The sequence below is a fragment of the Leucoraja erinacea genome, unplaced genomic scaffold (assembly GCF_028641065.1).
Source record: "Leucoraja erinacea ecotype New England unplaced genomic scaffold, Leri_hhj_1 Leri_313S, whole genome shotgun sequence".
In the NCBI taxonomy this organism is placed as follows: Eukaryota; Metazoa; Chordata; class Chondrichthyes; order Rajiformes; family Rajidae; genus Leucoraja; species Leucoraja erinaceus.
Genome location: NW_026576214.1, coordinates 107,330 through 127,333, shown reverse-complemented (window position 1 = coordinate 127,333; position 20,004 = coordinate 107,330). Strand labels below are relative to the sequence as shown.

The window sequence follows — 20,004 nt, the reverse complement described above, 5'->3', positions numbered from 1 at the left end:
CTTGTGTGGGTCAATCTTGTGACTTGAAGGAGGTTCTGAAAAATGAGTATCGGAGTTAGATAAAAGGCTAAAAAGCAGGACCTTCAGGAAAGTGATCTCTGGATTGTTTCCATTGCCATGTGCTAGTGAGGATAGGAACTGGAAGATGGGGAGATGAGTGTGTGGCTGAGGAGTTGGTGCAGGAGGCAGGGATTCAGATTTCTGTAACATTGGGTTCTCTTCTTGGGCAGGGATGACCTGTACAAGGGGGATGGGTTGCATAGAAACATAGAAAATAGGTGCAGGTGGAGGCCATTCGGCCCTTCGAGCCAGCACTGCCATTCATTGTGATCATGGCTGATTGTCCCCTATCAATAACCCATGCCTGTCTGATGAGAATGTACTAGGACGATAAAATCAAATACTAGGACGTGACAATATCCATGTAATTTATGCATATGAGCTGTACTCATTCTCACATGTGCTCAGATTCACGCATTTAATTATGTAAATCGGTCAGTGACCTTAAATTGGATATAAATCATTTCTGCTTTTGATCCCAACACGAGCGTGTGTGGAGCCACCTTTCTCCATCTAATATGTGCTAGATTTCCCAATATCCTAAGCAGACACATATCTAAACATGGTGGCAGCGGTGAAAGTGAAGATTTTGTAGATCAAATAGACCCTTTAAGTTGCATTGAGGTTAATGCAGCCGGAAATAATTCCTCTTCAGGCCTATTCGCTGAGATGCAGGTCGGCACAGAAACCATCAAGGTTCAGATTGACTTTGCTGCCAGTGTTAATGTGATTCCCAAGGATCTTGTACCGAACAAAGGGGGCATTAGACGAGAGAAATCATCTTAAAGATGTACAACGGATCCAATCTGCTGGTGGAAGGTCGGACGGAAGTCATACTCCGGAACAAGATGAACAACAAGTACCGTGTTCACTTCATAGTGGTAGAGGACGGCTGGCTCACACCACTCCTGAGCAGCAAAGCTGCACAATGGATGAAACTCATCACAGTTCACTACGAGAACCTCAAGAGCCTGAATGCTGCTAGTGAGGTTGACTCATTACTCAAGAGCTACGAAGATGTCTTTGATGACGAAAGACTGAGGAGACTACCAGGCAAGGTCAAGTTGGTAACACAGACGGAGGGTGTGACCCCATCACAGTGTTCTGTAAAGCCAGTACCTGTAGCCATGAAAGAGAAGGTCAAAAATGGTCTCATGAAACTGGTCGAGCAGGGCATCTTGACTCAATTCGAAGAACCAACTGAGTAGTGTAGCAGGCTGGTCGTTATGGAGCAAAAGGTCAGCACAGAGTTGAGGTTCTGCAGAGAACCTAGACCCCTCAACAAAGTCTTGAAAAGGGAGCTCCACAGAGTACCAGTCATAGAGGACGTACTCCCTGAGCTGTCTGAGGTGACGTTTTTCTCCAAATTCGATCCAGAGTCAAGATACCTCCACTGCGAACTAGATGAGTTTCCGAACAACCGTGAACACCCCCTTTGGGTGATATCGCTGGAAGAGGTTACCATTTGGACTGAAAGTAAGTGCAGAGATCTTCCAGAAGAAGCTGCGACAAGCCCTAGAAGGATTAAAGGGAGTGGAATGTGTGCAGATGACATCATTCTATTCGGAGTAGGGGACACCAGAGAAGAAGCAGAAAGGAATCATGATGCAAGACTGCGACATCTTCTTCAGCGATGCAGAGATAAAGGCATCAAGCTGAACCGGAAGAAGTTGGCAGTGAAAACGACTTGTATTATATTTCTAGGACAGGTCGTGGCCTGAAACCAGATCCAAAGAAGATCCAGGCTATCCTATAGATGCCCAACCCAACCAATCCAACAGAAATTCTAAGATTACAGGGCAGTGTAAACTACTTGCAAGATTCCTGCTAATGTTGTCGGACACATTCGAGCCTTAGAAACATAGAAAAATAGGCACAGGAGCATGCAATTCAGCCCTTCAAGCTAGCACCGCCATTCAATATGATCATGGCTGATCATCTAAAATAATCTATAATCAGTCCTTTGAGGAGATTGACGCACGAGGATGCAGAGTGGGAATGGTCATCAGAGCATGACATGGCAATGTCAAACATCAAGGAGCTGTTGACAATGGCACCTATGATATATGTTACAGTCATCATACATTGGGAAGGAAATTAAGGCTTTAATGTGTGCTCCTCGTGACATGTCGTTGTTCCCTATAAATCTATTTATCATGTATTTTAAACACCATTGATCCGTGTACATTGTGTGTATATATATATACTTTAAAAATAATTTTAATTATTAGAAGTAGTGTACATTACAATAATATGCCAAAAATAACATAATACATTTCCTGTAGCACTTCATATTTTAAACTTTAAAAAGCAGAAAAGTAAAGAGAGTGAAATAGGATAGTAAGTGTGTGAAAGAGTGATCAAAAGAGACCCTTAGACACGAAAAATTCGAAAAAGAATTAAGAAGTAAGCCATAGAAAAAGAGAAAAAGAAAACAGAAGATATATTAAAAGTAAAAAAAGAGATAAAAGGGATATACCAACATTGTGTATATTTAATAGCATTTATCACGTATTTTAAACATTATTGATCCGTGTACATTGTGTATATTTTACACCATTTATCCTGTATTTTAAACATTAATTCAAACCGGCTTAAACACAAGCTGAATCGGGATCTCCGCTGCTTGGAGGTCCTGAAACGGCTGCCTCCTACCGGAGACTGGGGCTTCATGATGTTATAGGCCGCGGACCGGCGCTTTTCTCCGGCGAGGGATCCCAGACTCCACGAGGGAAAGTGCACGCTGCCCCCGCGACTAGAAGCTCCACACACCACGGCTTCAGGGTGTTATAGCCCGCGGGCCAGCGATCGGAGCAATTCTTCTGGCGACCCCCGGCTCCACGATCTGAGCTATAGGAAGAGATCGGCCTCAAGGCAGAAAGGTATAATTTTTTTCTTACCTTTCGTCTTTAGTGGGGAACCTGAAGAAAGACTGCTATAAAGTGCTTGAATCGCTTACATTGGCGATTCGTGCACTGTAGCAGCATGGCTCGCTTTGCGTGTAGATGTGGGCGCCATGACAGATGCCCATTAAAAAAAAAACCCGAATATCTATGATTCCCAAAATGGCGCGCCACAAATTACCCATGAGCCCATGACCGTACTACAGCTTTTTCGTCGAGTGGTTTATCTTGTTCCTCTATAATCTTTGGGCTTAAATGACCTCCCCTTTATTCTAAGACTGTGGCCCCTGGTTCTGGACTCGCCCAACATTGGGAACATTTTTCCTGCATCTAGCTTGTCCAATCCTTTTATAAGTTTCTATGTATCCCCTCATCCTTCTAAACTACAGTGAATACAAGGATCTTCCTATCTTAACTGGAGGTGGACCAAAATCCTGGCAGGCAGGTTGCCTAGTACTACACGGGTGGGTTTAAACTAGATTGGTAAGAGAGTGGGATCCTATGCCATATCGAGGCAGATGAGAGTCTGGAAATCAGTAAAGATGGTGATGAAAGAAAGTTCAGTGGACAGAATAGGCAGGGAGGGAGAAAAGACTGTTGGTTTGAACTGTACTGATGGTATTTTAATGTGAATGGCCTAACAGGTTAAGGCAGAAGAACTCTGGGCATGGATAGATACATGTGATTGTAGCCATTACAGAAACCTGATTGAGGACATAGCTGGCAGCTCAATGTACACCTTGTTCAGAATGTACGACAGACCCCCAAATAGTAAACGGGAATTAGAAGAGCAAATATGCCAGGGGGTTGCAGACAGCTGCAGGACTAATAAGGTTGTCCTAGTAGGGGATTTTAACTTTCCATAATTGCCAAGAACTGTCATAAGGCAAAATGTTACCCCTCAACTCAGTCATTTATACCCCACCCTTATACTGAGATTGTGCCTGTTGTGTATTTGGGTGTTTGGAACTGACTTAAAATAACGGGAGTTACATAGAAACATACATAGAAAATAGGTGCAAGAGTAGGCCATTCAGCCCTTCGAGCCTGCACTGCCATTCAATATGATCATGGCTGATCATCCAACTCAGTATCCTGTATACCATATAAACCATATAACCTCATACCATATAACCATATAACAATTATAGCACGGAAACAGGCCATCTCGGCCCTACAAGTCCATGCCGAACAACTTTTTTTCCCTTAGTCCCACCTGCCTGCACTCATACCATAACCTTCCATTCTCTTCTCGTCCATATGCCTATCCAATTTATTTTTAAATGATACCAATGAACCTGCCTCCACCACTTCCACTGGAAGCTCATTCCACACCGTTACCACTCTCTGAGTAAAGAAGTTCCCCCTCATATTACCCCTAAACTTCTGTCCCTTAATTCTGAAGTCATGTCCTCTTGTTTGAATCTTCCCTATTCTCAAAGGGAAAAGCTTGTCCACATCAACTCTGTCTATCCCTCTCATCATTTTAAAGACCTCTATCAAGTCCCCCCTTAACCTTCTGCGCTCCAGAGAATAAAGACCTAACTTATTCAACCTATCTCTGTAACTTAGTTGTTGAAACCCAGGCAACATTCTAGTAAATCTCCTCTGTACTCTCTCTATTTTGTTGACATCCTTCCTATAATTGGGCGACCAAAATTGTACACCATACTCCAGATTTGGTCTCACCAATGCCTTGTACAATTTTAACATTACATCCCAGCTTCTATACTCAATGCTCTGATTTATAAAGGCTAGCATACCAAAAGCTTTCTTTACCACCCTATCTATATGAGATTCCACCTTCAAGGAACTATGCACGGTTATACCCAGATCCCTCTGTTCAACTGTATTCTTCAATTCCCTACCATTTACCATGTACGTCCTATTTTGATTTGTCCTGCCAAGGTGTAGCACCTCACATTTATCAGCATTAAACTCCATCTGCCATCTTTCAGCCCATTTTTCCAAATGGCCTAAATCACTCTGTAGACTTTGGAAATCCTCTTCATTATCCACAACACCCCCTATCTTGGTATCATCTGCATACTTACTAATCCAATTTACCACACCTTCATCCAGATCATTGATGTACATGACAAACAACAAAGGACCCAACACAGATCCCTGAGGCACCCCACTAGTCACCTGCCTCCAACCCGATAACCAGCCATCCACCATTACCCTCTGGCTTCTCCCATTCAGCCACTGTTGAATCCATCTTGCTATTCCTGCATTTATACCCAACAGTTGAACCTTCTTAACCAACCTTCCATGAGGAACCTTGTCAAAGGCCTTACTAAAGTCCATATAGACAACATCCACTGCTTTACCCTCGTCAATTTCCCTAGTAACCTCTTCAAAAAAATCAAGAAGATTAGTCAAACATGACCTTCCAGGCACAAATCCATGTTGACCGTTCCTAATCAGACCCTGTTTATCCAGATGCTTATATATATTATCTCTAAGTATCTTTTCCATTAATTTGCCCACCACTGAAGTCAAACTAACAGGTCTATAATTGCTAGGTTTACTCTTAGAACCCTTTTTAAACAATGGAACAACATGCGCAGTACGCCAATCCTCGGGGACTATTCCCGTTTCTAATGACATTTGAAATATTTCTGTCATAGCCCCGGCTATTTCTACACTAACTTCTCTCAATGTCCTAGGGAATATCCTGTCAGGACCTGGAGACTTATCCACTTTTATATTTTTCAAAAGTGTCAGTACTTCTTTTACTTTGAACCTCATAGTATCCATAGCTACTCTACTAGTTTCCCTTACCTCACATAATTCAATATCCTTCTCCTTGGTGAATACCGAAGAAAAAAAATTGTTCAATATCTCCCCCATCTCTTTTGGCTCTGCAGATAGCTGTCCACTCTGTCTCTCCAATGGACCAATTTTATCCCTTGTTATCCTTTTGCTATTAATATAGCTGTAGAAACCCTTTGGATTTACTTTCACCTTACTTGCCAAAGCAACCTCATATCTTCTTTTAGCTTTTCTAATTTCTTTCTTAAGATTCTTTTTACATTCCTTATACTCCTCAAGCACCTCATTTACTTCATGCTGCCTATAATTATTGTATATCTCCCTCTTTTTCTGAACAAGATGTCCAATTTCCCTTGAAAACCAGGGCTCTTTCCAATTTTTACTGTTTCCTTTCAACCGAACAAGAACATAAAGATTCTGTACTCTTAAAATTTCCCCTATAAATGTCCTCCATTTCTCATCTACATCTTTCCCATAAAACAAAATGTCCCAGTTCACTCCTTTTAAATCATCTCGCATCTCATCAAAGTTAGCCTTTCTCCAATCAAAAATCTCAACCCTAGGTCCAGTTCTGTCCCTCTCCATAATTATATTGAAACTAATGGTATTGTGATCACTGGACCCGAAGTGCTCCCCAACGCATACCTCCGCCACCTGCCCCATCTCATTTCCTAACAGGAGGTCCAGCACTGCCCCTCCTCTAGTAGGTACCTCTATGTATTGCTGCAAAAAACTATCCTGCACACATTTTACAAACTCCAACCCATCCAGCCCACTTACAGAATGTGTTTCCCAGTCTATGTGTGGAAAGTTGAAATCTCCCACAATCACTACCTTGTGCTTACTACTAATATCTGCTATCTCCTTACATATTTGCTCTTCCAATTCTCGTTCCCCTATAAGTGTTGCTACACCTTTCCCACTTCTCAATTCCACCCAAATAGCCTCCCTAGATGAGTCCTCCAATCTATCCTGCCAAAGCACTGCTGTAATATCTTCCCTGACTAGTAATGCAACACCTCCACCTCTTGCCCCTCCAATTCTATCACACCTGAAGCACCGAAATCCTGGAATATTTAGTTTCCAATCACAACCCTTCTGCAACCATGTTTCACTGATCGCCACAACATCATACTTCCAGGTGTCTATCCAGACTCTAAGCTCATCCACCTTTCTTACAATGCTCCTAGCATTAAAATATGCACATTTAAGAAAACCCCCGTCTCTTATTCTCTGTTTATTTCCTTTTTTTTTTCTTTCTCCTCTTGTGTCCGAGTGCTTCCCATTTCTGCTTCCTGCCTCCCATTCTGTCTACTAGCTTTCTCTATTTGAGTCCCTCGCCCCAACCATTCTAGTTTAAAGTCTCCCCAGCAGCCTTTGCAAATTTCCCCGCTAGGATATTGGTCCCCCTCGGGTTCAAGTGCAACCCATCCTTTCTGTACAGGTCCCACCTTCCCTAAAAGAAGTCTCAATGATACAGGAACTTGAATCCCTGCCCTCTGCACCAGTCTTTCAGCCACGCATTTATCCTCCACCCCGCTCCATTCCTACTCTCACTGTCGCGTGGCTCAGGCAGTAATCCTGAGATTGTTACCTTTTTTGGTCCTTTTCCTGAACTCTCCTCCCAACTCCCTAAATCCTCCCTTCAGGACCTCTTCCTTTTTTTACCTATGTCATTGGTACCTATATGTACCACGACCTCAGGCTCCTCTCCCTCTGATTTAAGGATATCTTGGATGCGTTGAAACACGTCCGAGACCTTGGCACCAGGGAGGCAGACCACCATCCTGGTCTCCCCACTGCGTCCACAGAATCGCCTATCCGACCCCCTAACAATAGAGTCCCCAACTACTATTGCCCTCTTTTTTTCCCTACCTTTTGGAGCAACAGGGCCGGTCTCTGTGCTGGAGGCCCGTCCGCTCTCGCTACCCCCGGGTAGGCTGTCACCCCCATCCGTACTCAAACAGGAGTACTTATTTGCGAGGTGTACCGACATTGGAGTACTCACTCGTTCCTGCCTCTGCCCCTTGCCCTTCCTTAACGTGACCCACATGTCTCTCTCCCGTGGTTTTGGAGTGACCACCTCCCTATAACTCCCCTCTATGATCTCCTCACTCTCCCTGATCAGACAGAGGTCATCGAGCTGCTGCTCCAGGATCCTAATACGGTCCCTTAGGAGCCCCATCTCGCTGCACCTGGTGCAGATGTGGATGTCTGGAGGGCCATCCGACACCATGACCTCCCACATCTGACATCCAGAACAGTACACTGCTCTGACTGTCATTCTCCCGCCTTACCCTGGATCTGATACCAGTATAATACAATAGAAACTGCTGGGAGAAATCAGCAGGTATCTGACTCACAACAGCTGCTCCCTCGTGACCTTTAAACTGCACCTTTATTATATAAACAAAAAGCACTGTACCTTTAGCCCACTGTACCTTTACTGCCCTTGGCTCACTGTACCTTTAGCCCACTGTACCTTTAGCCCACTGTGTCCTTGGCTCACTGTACCCTTATTAAAGCACTGCACCTTTAACCAGAAAGCACAAATGCTAACCTGAGGTTGCACCCAATCAGCTGCTTCCTCTAGTCTGCTTCCACCAATCAGCGGCTTCCACCAGAACCCTCCCTATGGAGTGTGGAACGTTACGGATTTTGGTAAAAAAAGCCCTGACCCTCCTCCACTGCTCTCCAACGGTCCCGGGCCTCTGTGAAATAAAGCCCCGCGCCCGATTTAAGTACTCACCGCCCTGACCCACCTCCACACTCTCCAATGGTCCCGGGCCTCTGTGAAATAAAGCCCCCCTGATCCTTTCAGCCACAAGGGACTCATCTAACTCCCTCTTAAATATAGCCAATGAACTGGCCTCAACTACCTTCTGTGGCAGAGAATTCCAGAGATTCACCACTCCCTGTGTGAAAAATGTTTTCTCATCTCGGTCCTAAAATGAATGAATGAATGAATACGTTTATTGTCATTGCACAATACTGTGCAACGAAATTCCGTTACATCTCCTCCAGTTAAAAAATACAAACATGACAATCATTGACACATATGTAAAAGACTTCCCCCTTATCCTTAAACTGTGACCCCCTTGTTCTGGACTTCCCCAACATCAGGAACAATCTTCCTGCATCTAGCCTGACCAACCCCTTAAGAATTTTGTACGTTTCTATACGATCTCCGTTCTATAAGATAAGGCTCCGTAACCATATAAGGCTCTGTACTCGGCCCCCTCCTCTTCCTCCCCCTTGGTCAGATACTCCGCCACTTCAACCTGGACTTCCACTGTTACGCCGATGACACCCAGATCTACCTCAGCACCAAATCCCCCCACAACCCCCCCCCCCCCCCCCCCCCCCCCCCCATATCAACTCCTGTTTGTCAGCTATAAAAACCTGGATGCAACATAACTTCCTCAAACTCAACAGCGATTAGACAGAATTCCTCCTCATAGGTTCCAAAGCCACACTCAGCAAAATCAATAACCCCACTCTCACCATCGACGGCACCACTGTCTCCCCATTTCCCCAGGGCCCGCAACCTTGGCGTGATCTTTGATTCCACCCTCTCCCTTGAGCCTCACATCCGCCATGTCATTAAAACCTCCTTCTTTCATCTCCGCAACATCGCCAAACTCAGACCCTTTCTCACACCCGCCCGCTGCTGAAAGACTCATCCATGCCTTCATCTCCTCCCGACTGGACTATTGCAACTCACTTCTCCTTGGCATCAGCTCCACCTACATCAACCGACTCCAACTGGTCCAGAACGCAGCCGCCCGACTCATCACCCACACCAAATCCTGGCATCACATCACTCCAGTCCTCAAACAACTTCACTGGCTTCCCATCTCCCACCGGATCACCTACAAAATCCTGATCCTCACCTACAAAGCCCTCCACCATCTGACCCTCCCAAATCTCACTGACCTCCTCTCCCCCTACCAACCCTCACGGTCCCTCAGATCCACATCAGCCGGTCTCCTCTCCATCCACAAGTCCAACCTCCGCAGTTTTGGGGACAGAGCCTTCTCCGGGGTAGCCCCCAGGCTCCGGAACTCCATCCCCCAACTGATCTGCAATTCCGTGTCCCTCACCATCTTCCAGTCCCGCCTCAAAACCCATCTCTTCACCTCTGCCTATCCTTAGCCCCACGTCCCCCTCCCTTTTCATCTGTGCATTAATTGCCTCATATTGTGTTTTGAATTGAATTTCTGTCTTTACTTTGTGTACTAGTCATGTCTCTACTATTTATTTCATTCCCCTTACATGTTTTTCCTCTACCTGCTAAATTTTTGTAAGGTGTCCTTGAGACTCTTGAAAGGCGCCATAAATAAAATTTATTATTATTATTATTATTATCCCCCCTCAATCTTCTAAATTCTAGCGAGTACAAGCTGAGTCTATCCAGTCTTTCTTCATATGAAAGTCCTGACATCCCAGGAATCAGTCTGGTGAACCATCTCTGTACTCCATCTGGCAAGAATGTCTTTCCTCAGATTAGGGAGACCAAAACTGTGCACAATACTCCAGGTGTGGTCTCACCAAGACCCTGTACAACTGCAGTAGAACCTCCCTGCTCCTATACTCAAATCCTTTTGCTATGAATGCTAACATACCATTCGCTTTATTCACTGCCTGCTGCACCTGCATGGCTTCTTTCAATGACTGGTGTACCATGACACCCAGGTCTAGTTGCATCTAATCTCTTGCATACTAATCTCGTTGCATACCAATCTCTGATGTGGGACCTTGTCGAAAGCCTTCTGAAAGCCCAGATGTAACACATCCACTGGTTCTCCCTTATCCACTCTACTAGTTACATCCTCAAAAAATTCTACAAAATTCGTCAGACATGATTTACCTTTCATAAATCCATGCTGACTTTGTCCAATGATTTCACCACTTTCCAAATGTGCTGCTATCCTAACTTTAATAACTGACTCTAGCATTTTCCCCACTACCGATGTTAGACTAACTGGTCTGTAATTCCCCGTTTTCTCTCTCCCTCCCTTTTTAAAAAATGAGGTTACATTAGTTACCCTCCAATCCTCAGGAAAAGAAACATAAAAAATAGTTGCAGGAGTAGGCCATTCAGCCCTTCGACTCTGCACCGCCATTCAATATGATCATGGCTGATCATTCAACTCAGTATCCCATCCCTGCCTTCTCTCCATACCCCCTGATCCCATTAGCCACAAGGGCCACATTAACTCCCTCTTAAACATAGCCAATGAACTGGCCTCAACTACCCTCTGCGGCAGAGTTCCAGAGATTCACCACTCTGTGTAAAAAATGTTTTTTTCATCTCGGTCCTAAAGGATTTCCCCCTTATCCTTAAACTGTGACCCCTTGTCTTGGACTTCCCCAACATCGGGAACAATCTTACTGCATCTAGCCTGTCCAACCCCTTAAGAATTTTGTAAGATTCTATAAAATCCCCCCTCAATCTCCTAAATTCCAGTGAGTATAAGCCGAGTCTATCCAGTCGTTTCTTCATATGAAAGTCCTGACATCCCAGGAATCAGTCTGGTGAACATTCTCTGTACTCCCTCTATGGCAAGAAGGTCTTTCCTCAGATTTGGAGACCAAAACTCCAGAATCTAAAGAGTTAATTAACGTGCTTCTTTATTTCAGGACGTCACCTTGAGTCTCCCCTGTGCATGTGTCTCTTGCACAAGACATCACATATGTTAATTATATGTCATACCTAACACTCCCCCCCCCCCCCCCCCCCCCCTTTAACTTGGAGGCAGGTAACACCAATTCTATTACATACACAGCACAATTGTATTATTACAGTCAATTTACAATACATCCTCATAACTGTAATAAGCATATCCAAATTACAGTATATGCTCTTTACCTAAAATATAATTGATTAATGCACTGTTGCAAAATTATATTATTAGTCATCCTCATAACTGTAATAATCATATCTAATCATATCACTTATAATGTTTTCATTCCACCCATCTTCCTTAAACCAAATACATTACCCCTTGCTTTATGTGTTATTATTTTCCGTTTCCTTATGTGTACATTGAGCACTCTTTCTAATCGCTCTAGCTCTGCCTGTATCTCTACCTCTTCCCTTTTTGAATGTCATAATCTAATTTGCAGATTTCTACCTGTTCCTGATATTCTGCTAAAGTTAACATTTCATTCTCTGCTCCATTTGCTCTGTTTTCCTCTGTTTCTGTTCCTTATTTGTAGGTGGGATCTGACACTTGGCTGCAGGTTTTCGTTTTCTAGCAGCTTTCTCTGTCGCTTAATTTCCTGGCGCTGCGTATTTATCCGCTCTTGCTGCTTAATGAGATTCTGCAATGCATAACCATCTGTCCATTGCTTAGTGAAGGGTGCTCCATGCTGGACTATAGTGAAGTGTCCTAATCGCAATTGGTTCTGCATACTTTTGTCTCGGCCGGCAAGCCTCTCTTCTTTAGACTTTTCTATTAACAGCTTTTTGCTCATTGTCACACATTTACTTAACCGTTCTTTGTATCGTTTAAGCCTTTGTTGTTCATCTATTTGTCTTCTTAAGTCACATTTCTGGTTATTCATCAAGAAGTAGGATCTATATTGTCTTTGTAATACAACAGTGGCTTTCATTTGCGCTCTGTATAGTTTTCTTGCTTCATAAGCAATGTAGTGAGATTGAAATATACAGCAATTGTAGTGCAGTTTGCGGAAGTCTTTCCAATACCAAATCATACGGAGTACTGACTGAACCTTTGCACTAGCTCTCTTTTGCTTAACCCACTGCCTAACCACCATACTCTTGTGGGCAGCCTGAATGGTAATGGTTGCATCCCTCATTGACTGATATTGCACAAGCTGGGAATGTCCTATTTTGCATGCTTTGTACCATCTCTGGATCGAAATGACTGCTTGTCGCATGGTCCTTGATCGGTAACCACAGAATGAAGCTTGCAGAGTGACTACAGCCACCTTTTGCATCAAGGAATGCTTTCTTGTAATGCACATCCTTATGAATGACTTAATATGGCGTTCTGCCTTGACTTTCTCAACCAATTCTCTGGCTTTGATCCCGCAGTATAAGGCCTGAATACAAACCACTGCTTTTCACAAACTATTATAATGCCTCACTTGGACATCACTTATCTGGGAAGCTCTGTATCGTTGCTGTTCCACAGTGGCAGACCAGCGTAGTTTCTTGAAATACTGATAATAAGTCTCTATGACCTTGGCAGATTTGTGCATGCACCGCAATTGCTTTCGAACAACCATTCCTCGGTAGGCAGCCTGAAGTAGCACAACTCTGTTGGGTACCTTCATGTAAGTTTTCTGATCACTTTCTATTTGAAGGTGTGCCCTATAATGGGTTTGTACTATTATAGCTGCCAATCTCATTGCCCTGTATGGATGGTATACTTTGTGTATTCTAAATGCTGCTTGTATTACTGCTGCTGCCTTCTGTTTGTTCTGGATCTCTCTCCATACCTGCATACCCCTAAATGCAGCTTGAATAGTTAGGGTTGCCCTCTGGATGGCAATGTCCCTTTGCATTTGATTTTTGTCCCTTTGCACTTGACCTTTGTCCCTTTGCATTTGACTTTTGTCCCTTTGCACTTAACCTTTGTCCCTTTGCACTTGACCTGTGTCCCTCTGCACCTGACCTTTGTCCCTTTGCACTTGACCTTTGTCCCCTTTGCACTTGACCTTTGTCCCTTTGCACTTGACCTTTGTCCCTTTGCATTTGACCTGTGTCCCTTTGCACCTGACCTTTGTCCCTTTGCACTTGACCTTTGTCCCCTTTGCACTTGACCTTGGTCCCTTTGCACTTGACCTTTGTTCCTTTGCACTTGACCTTTGTCCTTTGAAGGACTCCCTGCCCTCTTTAGCTCCTTGCCTCTGGATGCCCTTGGAGGTTTTGGCGAGAAATGAGCCCTTAATGCCTCGTTACACTCCTCGTACGTTTCATCCATGGGCTTTGCTGGCAGCAGTAACGTACATAAGGTGTGATAATCCTCTTTTCCTAAGCCTAATATGAACCATGCTCTCTTCTTCTCCTCTGCGGGAGAGGAGGATGGATGTGGCCCTTGTGGCTAAAGGGATCAGGGGGTATGGAGAGAAGGCAGGTGCGGGATACTGAGTTGGATGATCAGCCATGATCATATCGAATGGCGGTGCAGGCTCGAAGGGCCGAATGGCCTCCTCCTGCACCTATTTTCTATGTTTTTATGTTTCTATGTTTTTATGCAGTGATATCATTGGAAATGAAAGAAGCCTCCAAGACTTCAGTCCATTTCTCAAAATTACACCCAGAAACTAACTGGGGCAACTTTCCTACAATTTGAATAGCCACGCTACCTGTTGCTATTCAGGTGCACTATTCTGTTCTCTCACTGTGTTTTCAGCCCTGTACTTAATCCTTTTACATTCTAAGAAATGATCCAGCCCTCTGACTATTACTAATTCATCTAATAATAGATTTATACTAATAAACCAAAATCTCATGTTAATAGCCAACTAAAACATTTTAAACCATATTCCTGCTATGCACACAGATTTACTATTAATAACAGTGAACAATGCATTACATTCAAACTGTGAAGTCTGGCTTGTCGGCCTATGGGCTCTGGTGCCTCCTCGACCGCTCGGGCTGTCCCCACCGTTACTGTTGCTGCTGACCTCTCCGGACCTCCGCTGCTGCAGCTGACTCCTCCGGGCCTCACCGGGCTGCCGCTAGCTTCGCTGCTGTTCTCGCTGTCGCCGGCCCCAGCTACTCTGCCAACTTGCTTGCCTGCTCTCACCACGGTGGCTTCCCTCTGCTGCTCCGCTACTCCGCTCGTTTCAGCTGCTGGCCCCCACTGCTCCACCCTTCGGGACTGTGGCCCGCCAGCAGGGGCCGGGTAAGTGCTGTGTCCCCGCTTCTCTCGTGCGGACAGACTCTTCGCTTGGCCTGTCTGCTTCTCTCGCGCGACCGGACCCTCTTTCCTCGAGGCCGGACTTTCTGTCACGTCCGGGCTTTCTCCGCTCCTGGCCGTCTCCGGCGACCGGGCTGGAGACTCGGTTTTCGTGGGTGGCTTTACCGGACCAGTCCGTGGCGTACACGGTACTAGGCCCTCACCTGACGTCGGTAGCGGCTACTGGGGCTGGCCGTGGGCTACATGGTCCTGGAAGTCACCCGAAGTTGGTGACGGCTGCACAGCCCTAGAAAACTTTCCCAGTAAGATGACACCATAGCTTCTAGCTTCCAACTGCGTTCTTCGGTGACACTTATTGCCCCGCTTGTCTTCCTTGCGCTCTTGCTTCCCGTTACATTCTTTCTTTTCTTTGCTTTGGCGCCAATTCAAAACCATTTGCCGCCAAATCTTTTTGCTTGGCGCTATTAGATTTTGTTTCCAATTACAACTGCTTTTTTAACCTTTTTCTTTCTTTATTTTATTTTCTATTTTTTCATCCTCGTCGCCAATCGTTGTGTATTTGGGTGCTTGGAACGGACTTAAAATAACACTCGGACACGGGAGTTAATTAACAAGCTTTTTTATTCCAGGACGCCACCTTGAGCCTCCCGTGTGCATGCGTCCCTTGCACAAGACATCACATATGCTAATTATATGTCATACCTAACACTGCCCCTGGCCCTGGGTACCAGAGCCAGGAGAAACCTCCTCCCTGTGTCCAGTCTATCAAGCCTGGTAGAATTTCACAAGTTTCTGCAAGATCGCTCAGTCTTTTGAACACCAAGAATAGAGGGCAGCTTTACTCTATTTCTCTTCATGTGACAAACCCGTGTAAACCTGAAACTTGGACTCTGTATCTCTCTCCATAGATGCTGCCTGAACCGCTGAGCACTTCCTGGATTCTCTGATTTTACCCCAGGAAACTGTCTGGAGAATCATCAATGCACTCCTTCTATAGAAAGTGCACATTTCATTAGGTAAGGACCAGGTTTGTACACAATCCTTCAGATATGGTCTCAAAAAAGATACATGGCAGAAAGCATTCTATCCAGATAGATCACAACTTGGTTTGGAAACTTCTCTGCCCAAGACCATAAGATATTGCAGAGGGTAGGGAATATTGTCCAATCCATCACACAGACCAGACTAACCATCATGGACTATATTAACACTTCCGCTGCCTCAGGAAAACAGCCAACATAATCAAAGACGACTCGCACCATGGTCTCTTCCCTCGATTCCATCAGGCAATGATTACAAAAGCATGAAGGGGCGCGGGACATCGAAGGATGAGAAGCCGAAGCAAAGAAGTGGAAGCCAAGATACCGAATGGAAACGACACCGATAAATAAATAACTGAATGGACACAACGTCTAAAAGCCAAATAACCAAATGGACACGACGCTGAAAGGACACGAACCCGAACGGACTCCATGCCGTAAGGACGATGTCTCCAGGGACGGGATTTGCCCGATCCCCTTTCAGCGATTGGTCCAGACCCCTGCGTCCATCACATCACTGGCCGGGGGAGACGGGAGGGTGGGGGTCACTTTTAATTTTCCTTCACCACTTTTGGACTTTCCTGAATATAAAATAAAACCCCGTGTGATTGGAACCTTCGGTTGATTTAACAAAATGATAATCCAAATTGGTTTCATAGGTATTTACACCAACAGTAACACTGTAACAATTAATTTTGACTACCACAATGCATACACTACCTTTTATTAAGAATAAATTAGCTCGCTGTGTTGGTTCAGTGATGTGACCTTCGATTCTCCAGCATCTGCAGTTCCCTCTTTAAACACTGTGTACACTCTACTGCGTTATCTCTTCAAGATATGCCTACCTTGAAGAAGTTCTCCTCTTCTCTCCGGAGACAGTTTCACAACCTCCTCTCTAACTGTCCCCCATCTGTGATCCCTCCTGCCCTCCAACTGTACGACCACATTCTTACCCAGACTCGATACCACAGCCACATCTGCTTCCTCGGGGCCTGCCTGCGCCTCCATCTCATACCCCATGGCTTCCAGCTACAGTTCCCTACCTCCCAGTTTGGACCGCAGCCGGACCATCGGTACCGACTGGCCATCCACCGGCATACCCAGCAATTCTCCAACCGGGCACTGAGGTCCACCCTGGCCGCGATGCGCCGGCATCAGCAGGAACTCACATCTACACTCCCTGAACTTCAGGCCTCACTTACCCAGACCTGCAACGGACCCCAATTATATTTTATCCGCCGGAAGATCCACCGCTTCAATCAACAATTCCTGGCCCATCTGAACTACACCAAGGACCTCAAATTATCCCGCCTCCAGGCCGCTCCCGACGGCCCGCAACACCCGCAGACTCCGGGCCCCGACTCTGCCCTGCATCGCCTGCCCGAGTCCCGCGACGCCATCTTGGCCACGAGGAGCGCCTTCAACACTCACCAGGACGCCGCCTTCACCGACCTCCGCGCTGATGCTGCCGCCGCCGACCCTCGCCTGCCCACCGATAACGCCCAGCCTCGCCGCTACGGTAACTCGGACTTTCTTCTCCCCGCCGATTCCTCCGACCCTCGCCGCTCTCTGGGACAACCTAGCCTCATCGCCGCACCGGGCCTACCCAACGCCGCCGCCTCACCGGGCCTCCCCAACAACGCCGCCGGACCCGACCTACCGGGCAGCGCCGCCGGACCCGACCCCGACCTTCCGGGCATCGCCGCCGGACCCGACCCCGACCCACCGGGCATCGCCGCGGGACCGGGGCCTTCCCAGCATGGCCGCTGCACCGCACCCCGCTCATCTCGTCGCCTCCCCGGGCTGGCCGAGCCTTGCCGCCGCGCCGACCATCCACCCACCGGGACCTCCCACACATCGCCCGCGGACCCCGACTCAACCGACCATCGACGCCGGACATCGGGTCCGCTGACCCGCGCCACCGGACTCTCACCATCGGGTCCGCTGACCCCCGCCACTGCACCTCCCTCCAACAACCCACAGCCGTCACCTTACCTGGAGCCTGGACTCTCCACTGGGCCTGAAGCCCTCACGCTGCTAACTCCCACTCTCCGGGGTTTGACTCCACTGGGTCCTAGTGCCAGTCGACCCAGCCTGGTCTACCTCAGTGGCAGTTCGACTGAGTCTCCTCCCCCCACCCCCTCTAACTGTGTGGCCCCTGCCCTTCCCCACCCACACCACAGCCCTCTCACCCCCCCCACTGACCCTGACCACCCACCACCCCCCCACCACACATCGCCTCGTCCCCCACCTGCCTTCCTCCGGCCCCAACCCCCATCCCTGTCGAGTGTTCACCATCCCCCCCGACCTCCCCCTCTCCCACACCGAACGGTCCGTCCTCAACAGAGGTCTTACCTTTGTCCCCCTCCGTCCCCACCTCAATGAATTCCGCGCCCACCACGACTTGGAGCGCTTCTACCGTCGCCTCCGCCTCACAGCTTTCTTCCATGGGAAGGAGTCCTCGCCCCCCACTGATGACCCCTTTTCCCGTCTCCAACGCACCCCCTCCTCGTGGAACCCCCCTCGTGGCCAATTTCCGGCTTTAGAACTTTTTATCAATAACTGCCGTCGCGACATCAACCGCCTCAACTTCTCCACTCCCCTGTCTCACTCCAATCTCTCACCACAGGAACGTTCTGCCATCGACTCACTCCGCAACAACCCAGATTTGGTTATCAAACCCGCTGACAAGGGAGGTGCCGTGGTAGTCTGGCGCGCCGATCTCTACAAAGCTGAGGCCACGCGCCAACTATCGGACACCTCCTCCTACTTACCCCTGGACCATGACCCCACTGACGAGCACCAGGCCACTATCTCCAGCACCATCACCAACTTCATCCACTCCAATGCCCTACCCGACCGAGCCTCCAACCTCATCGTTCCCCAGCCCCGCACAGCCCGATTTTACCTTCTCCCTAAAATCCACAAACCTGATTGTCCCGGAAGACCCATTGTCTCCGCCTGTTCGTGCCCCACCGAACTCATTTCCAAATACCTTGACTCCATCCTATCACCCTTGGTTAAATCCCTCCCTACCTATGTCCAAGACACCTCAGACACTCTCCGTCGTCTCCGCGCATTCAATTCTCTAGGCCCTCACCCCCTCATCTTCACCATGGACGTCCAATCACTATACACCTCCATCCCCCACCACGATGGTCTCACAGCCCTCCGGTTCTTCCTCGACCAGAGAAGCAACCCATACCCAGCCACTGACACTCTCCTCCGCCTAGCGGAGCTGGTCCTTACCCTCAATAACTTCGCGTTCGACTCCTCCCACTTCCTCCAAATACAAGGCGTAGCTATGGGCACACGCATGGGCCCCAGCTATGCCTGCCTATTTGTAGGTTACGTCGAGCAATCCTTGTTCAATACATACCAGGGCCCCATCCCCAACCTCTACCTCCGCTACATCGACGACTGCTTTGGTGCCACCTCCTGCACCCGCACACAACTGACTGACTTCATCCACTTCACCACTAATTTCCATCCGGCACTGAAATACACCTGGACCATTTCCGACACTTCCCTACCATTCCTTGACCTCACTATCTCCATTGCAGGTGATAGACTTCTAACCGACATACACTATAAACCCACTGACTCCCATGGCTATCTGGACTACACTTCTTCCCACCCTGCTTCCTGTAAGGACTCCATCCCCTACTCCCAATTCCTCCGTCTACGCCGCATCTGCTCCACGGATGAGGCGTTCCACACCAGGACATCTGAAATGTCCTCACTATTCAGGGAACGGGGGTTCCCCTCCTCCACCATAAATGAGGCTCGCACCAGGGTCTCTTCCATACCCCGCAACACTGCTCTCTCTCCCCATCCCCGCACTCGCAACAAGGGCCGAGTCCCCCTAGTCCTCACCTTTCACCCCACCAGCCGTCACATACAAAAAAAAATAATCCTCCGTCAGTTTCGCCACCTCCAACGTGACCCCACTACTCGCCACATCTTCCCATCTCCCCCCATATCTGCCTTCCGCAAAGACCGCTCCCTCCATAACTCCCTTGTCAATTCTTCCCTTCCCTCTCGGTCCACCCCCTCCCCGGGCACTTTCCCTTGCGGCCGCAGGAGATGCAACACTTGTCCCTTTGCCTCCCCCCTCGACTCCGTTCAAGGACCCAAGCAGTCGTTCCAGGTGCGACAGAGGTTTACCTGCATCTCTTCCAACCTCATCTATTGCGTCCGCTGCTCTAGATGCCAGCAGATCTATATCGGTGAGACCAAGCGGAGGTTGGGCGATCGTTTCGCCGAACACCTCCGCTCGGTCCGCAATAACCAAGCTGACCTCCCGGTGGCTCAGCACTTCAA

At 47.5% G+C, this 20,004-nt stretch overlaps 1 protein-coding gene across 2 annotated transcripts in view; it reads left to right on the top strand.

Annotated features, from left to right (window-relative positions):
* LOC129693497 (interferon-induced very large GTPase 1-like) overlaps positions 1 to 20,004 on the top strand; it is a 50,549-nt gene that overhangs the window by 18,181 nt on the left and 12,364 nt on the right. Inside the window, exon 2 of one of the 2 annotated variants that reach the window (XM_055630308.1) lies at positions 15,547 to 15,654. The gene's annotated coding sequence lies outside the window, so the exon portion shown is untranslated. Of the gene's footprint in view, positions 1 to 13,592; positions 15,655 to 20,004 lie in introns of those variants that run through there. The other variant, XM_055630307.1, reaches the window with a different exon arrangement.